Genomic DNA, 10,311 nt, shown 5'->3' on the forward strand with positions numbered 1-10,311 from the left:
TTATTACAAAAACCAGAATTTATTAGTTATTTAAAAAAACAAATTGAGGATTTTATTAGTAATAATGTTAATTCTGTTTCTAGTCATTTTGTTTTATGGGACGCAATGAAAGCTTTTTTACGAGGTCAAATTATTAGCTATACATCTAAAGTAAAGAAAGAGAGAATTAGAGAGATTGAAGACTTAGAGAAAAAGATAACTGTTAGTGAAAAAGAATTTCAAAAAAATGCTACTGAAATGCAAAAGAACCAGTTAACTAATTTAAAATTAAAATATAATGAATTACAAATATATCAATTTGAATGTTTAATTAATCGAACTAAACTTAAGTTTTATGAATGGGGTGAGAAAGCTCATAAAGTTTTATCCTGGCAGTTAAAAAAGGAACAATTATCTAGGATTATACCAGCAATTAGAAAAAAAATCGGGTATTACTTTTAGACAAAAAGAAATTAATGAGAAATTTTGTAATTTTTATAAAAATTTATATACATCTGAGTGTAAAGATGTAAATGAAGATGCAATAGATTATTTTTTGAAAAATATTAATTTGCCACAGTTGAATCAAGAAGATAGACAAGAATTGGATAAATCTTTTACAGAGAATGAAATTGAAATGGCTATAAGAGATATGCCAAATGGAAAGGCACCCGGTGAAGACGGGTTCTCCATAGAATTTTATAAAACTTTTTATGTTGATATTATCTTCTATTTATAAGAATGTAATACAGCAAATTTATAAAACTTTTCAAATACCTGAATCTTGTTCTAATGCAATAATTACAGTTATACCAAAAAAAGATAAAGATCCTTTACAGGTTTCTTCTTATCGACCAATATCATTGTTAAATGTAGATTATAAAATTGTAGCTAAAGTTATGGCTAATAGATTGGCTCAATATTTACCTAAAATAATACATAAAGATCAAACAGGATTTATAAAAAATAGATATGCGTCTGATAATATCTTGCGACTAATTACTTTGATAAATAAATTTAAATCTCAAATGAATTATCCAATAGTGGTTTCATTAGATGCAGAAAAGGCTTTTGATAGAGTGGAATGGAAGTTTTTATTTAAAGTACTTGAGAAATTTTGTTTTGGTTCTTCGTTTATTGGATTGATAAAGGCTTTATATAATAGTCCGAAGGCTAGAGTTGCTACTAATGGACAAATTTCAGAATCTTTTGATTTAAAAAGGTCTACTAGACAAGGATGTCCATTGTCACCTGCTTTATTTGCTATAGTTATTGAACCTTTGGCACAGTTAATACGTCAAAATGAAAATGTTAAAGGTATGAGAGTTTTGAATGAGGAATATAAGATTAATTTATTTGCAGATGATGTTTTATTATACCTGGTAGACCCTGATATTTCTTTACCAGCAATTCAAGAATCTTTAGAAAATTATGGTCAATTATCTGGTTATAAGGTAAATTGGGCTAAAAGTGAAATGTTGTCAATTTGTAAAGATGATTATTCGATTTATAAAAATATTATGAAATTGAAGTGGACAAAACAAATTAAATATTTGGGAATTAATGTTAATACAGAATATCAAGATTTATATTCAATTAATTACCTTCCTTTAATAAAAAAGATTAAACTAGATTTGATTAGGTGGAAGGACTTACCTTTAGGTTTATTGGGGAGGATTAATACTATAAAAATGAATATTTTTCCTCGGATGCAATATTTATTTCAATCAATTCTTTATTTTTAAAAAAAAAGTTTTTTTAAGGATTTATATAAAGCAGTTAGAGAATTTTTATGGAAGGGAAAATTTCCGAGGGTAGCAATGAAAAAATTGATGTGGGACTTTCAATTTGGAGGTTTGAGATTACCTAATTTTCAATTTTACTATGAGGCAGCTCAATTTAAATTTAAATTAGTGCATTAATGAATATGGAGGATCCGCCCAGTTGGGCAAAGATAGAAATGGCTGTTATTTTAGAAAAATCTCCACATGAATTTTTGTTTCGATGGAATAAAAATTTGTCACGAACTTATGATGTACCAATATTGAAACATTTATTGAATCTATGGACGAGTAAACTTGATAAAATGGGGCTTAAAAATAAATGGTCTGGGCGATTGCCATTATATAATAATCAACTTGTTCCTTTTACGGTCTCCAATATCACTTTGAAACAATGGGAAAGGAAAGGAATAAAAAACTTATCTGATTGTTTTTTTTGAAGGATATTTTTGTTCTTTTGAGGAATTACAAAAGAAATTTGGTATTTCTGTATTTGTGTACTATCAGTTAAGATCATTTGTAAAACAGATATGTGGTCAGCAAATGACTTTATTGCCTGAAACTAGTTTTGAGAAATATGTACTTTCAATACCAGAAAAGGGGTATATATCTGATCTGTATTGTATTTTACAAGAAAATGAAAGTAAGAAAGATTGGGATAAAGATAAGTTGAAATGGGAAAAAGATTTAGGTTCTACAATAGCTGAAGAAGCTTGGATGGAAATTTGTCAAAACAGTATTCGGAAATTGATTAATGCTAGATTAGCGATGATTAATTATAATTTTATACATCAATCATATTTAACACCAGAAAAATTTTTAAAATTCGGTCTTAGTAAGTCAGACTGTTGTTTTCATTGTGACCAGACAGCTAATACTTTTTTACATACTGTCTGGTCCTGTGACCGATTGCAACAGTTTTGGAAAGGTATTCAATCTATATTTAATAGATTATATAATATTTGTGTTGTATTAGATCCTGATATATTTTTATTAGGGAATATGCAATAATTAATTGATTTAGGGTTAAATGATTATCAGATTTCTTTTATCTATTTAGCTTTAGCAGTGGCCAAGAAATGTATAGCGTCTACTTGGAAAGATAGAAATATACTAACTTTGGATAGGTGGTATTTAGAGATGAAGTCTTGTTTAATTATGGAAAGGATACCTTTTTCAATTCAAGATAAGATGTCTTTTTATAAGTTGAAGTGGACTCCATTTGTTAAGTATATGCAATTAAGTTTGATTTAAGTATGTTCTTAGATGTGATATTTTAGATCTGATAAATCTTTTTTAAAATTATTTTTATTTGTCATATTTTTCTTTTTCTTTGTGTGTGTTTTTTTAATACATAATATTATTAATTTTACTAATTCTTCACTTTATTTTGGGGAGGGGAAGGGTGGGTTTTTTTTATATATAGATTTTTTAGTTCTTGTATATGTGGGGGGGTTAGATTGAATTAAGTTAGATTATTAATGTTGTATTGTAATTATATTATTTTATTTTATATCTTCTTTAAATGTAATTTTTCTTTTTATTCCTGTGATAAAATCTTTAAATAAAGTTTTTTAAAAAAAGGAAGATCTAAACCAGATATTAAATAAAATCACAAAAAGCAATATACCAAAAACCCAGAGATCTTCCTCCTAAGTAATATAAGAAACAAAGAATTTGGACTCGATTTGGATGGAACACAAAAAAGATTTGTTATGATAGCCCTAGCTGTAGCAAAAAAATGTATTATGTCAACCTGGAAATTAGAAGACAACTTGAGAATACAACAATGGTATATAGAAATGAATAAATGTATTCCATTAGAAAAAATAACATATAATTTAAGAAATAACAATACAATATTCGAACAAATATGGGAGCCATACATGAAACACAATAGAGAAATGCTACAATGGATTTCCACCACCGAAAATGACAGAAGGAGAAGATAACGAAAAGAACTGACTCAGTAAAATTTCTTGTTTATTTTTATTAAGTGACAACATTGTTTAATGGGTTTAATGATTCTTATAGATTGAACTTTAAATAAATGGGGAAGGGAGTGAGGGAGGGAGGGAACGGAGGGGGGAAAATGGGGGAGAAAACGACACTGTATATATTTAAGAAGAAAAATGTCTGTCTGTATCTTGGTCAATATAGTTTATAGTGTGAAAAATAAAAAAATTTAAAAAAAAGGATCCACCCCACCCGGCACATGCTCTGTTCTCGCTGATGCCATGAGGAAAGAGGTATCGGTGCCACAAGACTCATACCCACTAGGTTAAGGAACAGCTGCTCCCCCTCCTCCATCAGACTCCTCAACGACAAACTCAACCAGGGACTCGTTTAAGGTCTCTAGTGCACTTTAGTGATTTATTTTCCTCTCTGTATTGCAGTCAGTTTGTTTACATTTCTTTATTTACATGTGTAGGTTGAGTACTGTACAGATTCTTCGCATTACCAATTAGCGGTAATTCCGTCTGGCCTGCAGGACAAAGAATCTTAGGGTTGTATGTGATGTCGTGTACATACTCTGTCAATAAATCTGAACTTTGAAGATAGCTCCTTCCAGCAGGCTGTGAGATTGAATAACACCAGCCTGTAGCTGAGTAAATCATCCCCAAAATATTGATTTATTTTATATTATATCTGTGATTATTATGGGTTGTGTTTTGCGTGTGTGTAAGTGGTTGGGAGAAACACTTCAGATGAACTGTGGGCACTGAGATGCCAGAGGGATTCAGGCAGATTCTGTCGGTAGGAAGGAACAGTCAACATTTTGTGTTGGGACCCCATCGAGCCTAAAGTGGGATGGGTAGGGTAATGTTTGCGACATCCCCAGGGGTTAACAGGTTGGGTTTAGAGCCAGGGACCCAGGACGGACGGATACCTAGGGTGTCGAGTTGACCCTCCCCCCCCCCCCAGTATAGGCACACCGCCAGGCATCAGGAGTCCATTAGGCCCCACCAGCGAAGAGGAGGAGATGCTTAAGGGGAGGGCAGGGACTCCTTCAGAGACACCGAGCACCTGCGAATCCCTGCGCCGTGGGACCTCTTAGGCCCTCTCACTCCTCGGCATTTCCTGAACTGAGGCCATTGGCACACCCTGCGCACCCACTGAACCCTTGGGTCCCAGATGGGATGGGGCGATGCCTACCTGCTGGAGGAACTTGGTGGGGAGAAGCCCTTTGGCCCAACTTCCCCATGCTGACCTAAACGTCCCACCTGCCTGCATTTGGCCCTATATCCCTCTAAACCCGAGGTTTTCAAACTTTTTCTTTCCACTCATATCCCACCTTAAGTAATCCCTATGCTTGTTAGTAAGGGAAAGTTGAGAACCACTGCTCTAGACCCAGTTGTTACTGAAATATTTTGCTTGAGAAAAATTGGCATTGGCCCATTTCCTTTGGAGTCCTGAAACCGTGCACATAACAAGTCAATTAGGTACGATTTCACCCACATGCCACCTTAAGCCATCCCTTACTAATCTCAGAGCACCGATCCCACAGTGGGATGTGGGTGGAAAGAAAAAGTTTGAAAACCACTGCTCTAAACCCGTCCTATCCATGGATCCATCCAAATATCCCACCCACACTCATCCAACCTGCCCACATCCCTCCAAGCCCGTCCTATCCAAAATCCGTCAACCCTACCTCAACTCCCTCCTTCGGCAGCCCATTCCTCCTCCTAAACCTTTCCCTCCCACTGCCATTGACCCCACCCTTGATATCCGGTCCGGTGGTGTACCCGAGCTCTGGGGAAGGGTTGGACCATCGCGTGGTGGATGAATGCGAGCTGTGCAGCATCACAGGCTGAAGGGCCTGTCCTCCCTCTCTCTCCTCCCCATCATGTTTGGGCGCCCGCCCAGATTTAAGCTCGTACCTCAATAAAGGGTTCAAATCCAGAATCCCTATCTTTCCCTTTGCTACATAAAGTACACGGTTTGACCTGGTGAGTTCCTCCAGTCTTGTGTTCCGATCCAGGCAAAGTCCTGGTAAATTAAAAGAACCCTGGCACCATCAGGTTCCTGAACGATTAACGAAACACAGACACTGCCTTTTCAAGCACTATTTTCATTGATTGCTGCAAGGTGAATGTTCACACTGCGAATTTTGTGACAATAAATTCTGATTCTGAAATTGCGCTGCTCATTTTTGGGTCAATTCCAACCCCTCTCCCCCCATCGTTTTGAGGCTATTGCAGTCCGGCTGACAGGGATCTTACACTGACTCGCCCGGTTGTCTGCAAGCCGTTCTTGTTTTTTTTTGGTTGCGGGGGGGAAGCTCTAGGCTGTTCAAAGCGCTGTGGTTGTGGCGTGTGTGATAACTGATCCTCAGTCGGCACGGAATATATTTGGAGCAGCTGATCCTTCCACGCCCCACTCCACTCACATCCCCACTCGTGCGACGTTGAGGTTTATTGTCACAGGGAGCGGGATTCATTCATTCAGACCCTCAGTGCAGTGGCCTCACTCCAGATACTTTGGAAACAAACGTCACGGGCGCACTGTTTAAGAAGCTAATATCAATGCTCTGAAGCATTCGCCTTGAAGTGGATTGAGTCAGCAGGAATTGAGAAGAAGGAAAGCAGGGGAGGGGCAGGTGAAGGGAGGAAGAGGACAGGAGAACACATTGAGGGGCCAGCAGTGGGCAGGGTTACAAACTTCAAATTCTTGGGTGTCAACATCTATGAGGGTCTGTTGATGCAATCATAATGCAGGTGGCTATTCCTCATGAGAAATCTGAGATTCAGGGCGTCGCCGAAATCTCTGCAGGTGGAGCGCGGAGAGTGCTCGGGCCAGGCGGCATCACTGGTCTGGTGTGTAGGCGCCAATGCACGGGGGCAGGGTAAAAGACCACGGGGGTGGGGGTGTGTGAAGTCGGCCAGCGCCATCATGGGCACCGGCCTCCACATTCCATCAAGGGCATCGATAGCAGAGGTGGCACGGGTCGGCGCGGCAGTCAGTGCCGCACCTTTGCAGCGCCAGTGATCGGGGTAGGGTTCGAATCCCATGCTGCCTGTCGGTGGTTTGGATGTTCTCCCCGTGTCTGTGTGGGTTTTTTCCGGATGGGGCCACTGTTCAAAAATGTGCCAGTGGTGGGGGGGGGGTGGAGGTATAGGTTAATGGGGTGTAAATTGGGCGGCACAGACTCATGGGCTGGAATGGCCTGTTTCCGTGCTGTTTGTCTCAATTGAAGAAGGCAGTGTCTTCAGAAAGCAGCCTCTATCCCCACCTCCATCTTCACTCTGCTACTATCGGGGAAGGAGGTCCAGGAGCCTGAAGACGAGCACCCAGCGGCACAAGGACAGCTTCTTCCCCTCCGCCATTGGATTTCTGAATGGACAATGAACCGGAAACACCACCGCACTTTCTCTTGTATTGCACTCATTTATTTAAAATAAAATGTAATTTACAGCAATATTTGCCCTGTGACGCTGCCATAAAACACCATCTTACATGTCGCATTCATGACAATAAATCCTGATTCTCAATGCTGTTCACACTCCAAGAGTTCTCAACATACATGTGAATAAAGTGCTTCACTAAACTGACAGTACTTTTGTTTGCTTTCATTCTCTGTTGCCTTGTACATTGGTGTGTCTGCCTGTGCCAGTGAGTTGGGTTCTGGCTGTGCTGTTGACTTTGAGAGCGCGTTGTGTACAGTTCTGAAATGCATTCACCCCTCGGAGTGTTTCTGTGGCCGTGTGAGTGAGAGAGAAAGTTGGTGAGGGAATGAAAGAGGGGACGAGGCAGAGAGAGAGAGAATGCTGGGGAGAAAAGGAAAAAGGCAGAGAGAAGCAGGAGAAGGAAGGGAGGCAATTAGAGAGGAGAGAGGGGAAGAAAGAAAGGGGGGAGAGGGAGAAAGAGAGAGGGGGAAGGATAAGGAGGGAGAGAGAGTGGGAGGGAGGGTGGAAGAGGGAGAGAGAGGGGGGAATGGGTAGGAAAATGGAGAGAGAAAAAGGGGAAGAGAGAGAAATGTGAGGGGAGAATGGGAGGGGGAAGGAGGGTGAGGAGGACAGAGGGTGAGGAGGAAAGAGGGAGCAGGGAAAGAGGGGGAGGGTGGGAGGTAGAGAGGAAGAGAGAGAGTAGGAGGTAGAGGGGAGGAGAGGAGAAAGAGAGGGAATGGAAGGAGAGAGTGAGGGAGAGTGTGGGAGGGAGAGGGACAGTGAGAGAGGGAGGGAGGAAAGAGTGAGGGAAAAGAGAGGGAGGGAGGGAGAGAGAAGGACAGAGAAGAGAGGGGGAGTGAGGGAGAGAGTGGGAGGGAGAGGGACAGTGAGAGAGGGAGGGTGTAAGGGAAAGAGTAGGAGAGAGAGGGAGGGAGTGAGGGAGAGAGTGGGAGAGAGGAGAGGGAGGGAGAGAGAGTAAAGGGAGGGGCAAGAGAGAGAAGGGCGGAAGAGAGAGAGAGAGTGAAAGGAGACTGGAATTACATTTGTGGCGTGTGGGAGTCCATATTGTGAGTCTGTGCTGTGCCAGTGACTCATTTCTACCACAGATGTGTGTGCCAAGTAGCACAGAAGGAAACGATTGTTTGAATTGGAATCTCCTGCTCTTTTCAACAGACTGAAAACACACTTCAAAAAATGCCTTCTCAACCGGCTATGTGTTGGCGAGATCCCTCTCCTCCAGCAGTGGTACGAAGAGAAGGGGGACCTTAGGCAGACGGCGAGGGTGGGGGGGGGGGGGGGCAGGTTGAATGAATCCACGGGCAGAAGTGGGGTTCAGTTCAGGCCATGGAATCCTTTGAGACTGAGCTCCCTGGGGATTAACACTGCATTGGAGAGGGGGAAGGAGGACACCCGGTTCGAGTCCCCAGCCTAGGTAGCACCCTTGGGGGGGGGGGTGGGTGGAGGGACCCCTGCCCAACAAGGGACTGCATCCTGGGGTGGGACATTGCCACCCAGAGGAGCTACGCCCTTGGGTGGCGGCCAGTCATCCGCACGAGGAACGGACGCATCCACCCAGTGAGGCAGTGAGGGAAGAACATCTTTGGGCGAGGGATGGACCTGGCTCCCATGGGGGGGGCAGTACCCTTGGGGGGGGGGAAATCCTGACATCCAGTGAGGATTGGCACCCATTTATGGTTTGCACGCTTAGGTGTGGAAGGAGAGAAACCAGTCATTCCTAGTGAGAGCACCCTTGGGTGGGGGAGAGTCCAGACTCCCAGTGAGAAGCAGAATAGACCCCATTCCGCGGTGAGGGATAGTATTTTATTCCCCAAAAATAGACTTTATTCACAATAAATTACAAAGAATTTTCCTTCCTGAACGCTTTTGGGCATGTGGTATGAAGTTCTGGGCACTGATCGTGGAAATCACCTTAATATTTTCCTATCACTTTCCAGGTTTTTTTAGATATAACCTATTTTTGAGATTTTCTGTCAGTTTTTTAAAGCCTACTACAAGCGTACAAAACCAGCAACCTGTCATTGAAAATTCATTTTTATCCAAGCACCATTTCTCTTAATTATATTTTTCAACATCAATAATTGATCAAGCCTCTTTTTTGGAAAATTAAAGGAATAGTTTATTTTTCAGATTTGCTTGTAGACGGTAGCTTGAAGTCTTTTGAACAATTATCTAATAAAATACCCAAGTCACATTAAAGTGGCTCATCCGGTGAATTGGCCCGCATTTCTTCTAACGTTACTCCTATTTGTGATAGATGTAAATCAGAAGTGGCTTCTCCAACTTGTATGTTTTGGTCCATGCCCGATGCTGCAGTGGTATTTTTAGGACTCCGTCAGCCACGCTGGATATTAGTTGGCAGCCTAACCCATCAACCACACTTTTTGGAATTACAGTTCCAGAAGAGGGACAGGTTCCCACGTCCACACACCAGGCCTTTTCTACGTTGTTCCCCCGTCCACACACCAGGCCTTTTCTACGTTGTTCCCCCGTCCACACACCAGGCCTTTTCTACGTTGTTCCCCCGTCCACACACCAGGCCTTTTCTACGTTGTTCCCCCGTCCACACACCAGGCCTTTTCTACGTTGTTCCCCCGTCCACACACCAGGCCTTTTCTACGTTGTTCCCCCGTCCACACACCAGGCCTTTTCTACGTTGTTCCCCCGTCCACACACCAGGCCTTTTCTACGTTGTTCCCCCGTCCACACACCAGGCCTTTTCTACGTTGTTCCCCCGTCCACACACCAGGCCTTTTCTACGTTGTTCCCCCGTCCACACACCAGGCCTTTTCTACGTTGTTCCCCCGTCCACACACCAGGCCTTTTCTACGTTGTTCCCCCGTCCACACACCAGGCCTTTTCTACGTTGTTCCCCCGTCCACACACCAGGCCTTTTCTACGTTGTTCCCCCGTCCACACACCAGGCCTTTTCTACGTTGTTCCCCCGTCCACACACCAGGCCTTTTCTACGTTGTTCCACCGTCCACACACCAGGCCTTTTCTACGTTGTTCCCCCGTCCACACACCAGGCCTTTTCTACGTTGTTCCCCCGTCCACACACCAGGCCTTTTCTACGTTGTTCCCCCGTCCACACACCAGGCCTTTTCTACGTTGTTCCCCCGTCCACACACCAGGCCTTTTCTACG

This window comes from Narcine bancroftii, chromosome 5 (genome assembly GCF_036971445.1).
Source record: "Narcine bancroftii isolate sNarBan1 chromosome 5, sNarBan1.hap1, whole genome shotgun sequence".
NCBI classification, from domain to species: domain Eukaryota; kingdom Metazoa; phylum Chordata; class Chondrichthyes; order Torpediniformes; family Narcinidae; genus Narcine; species Narcine bancroftii.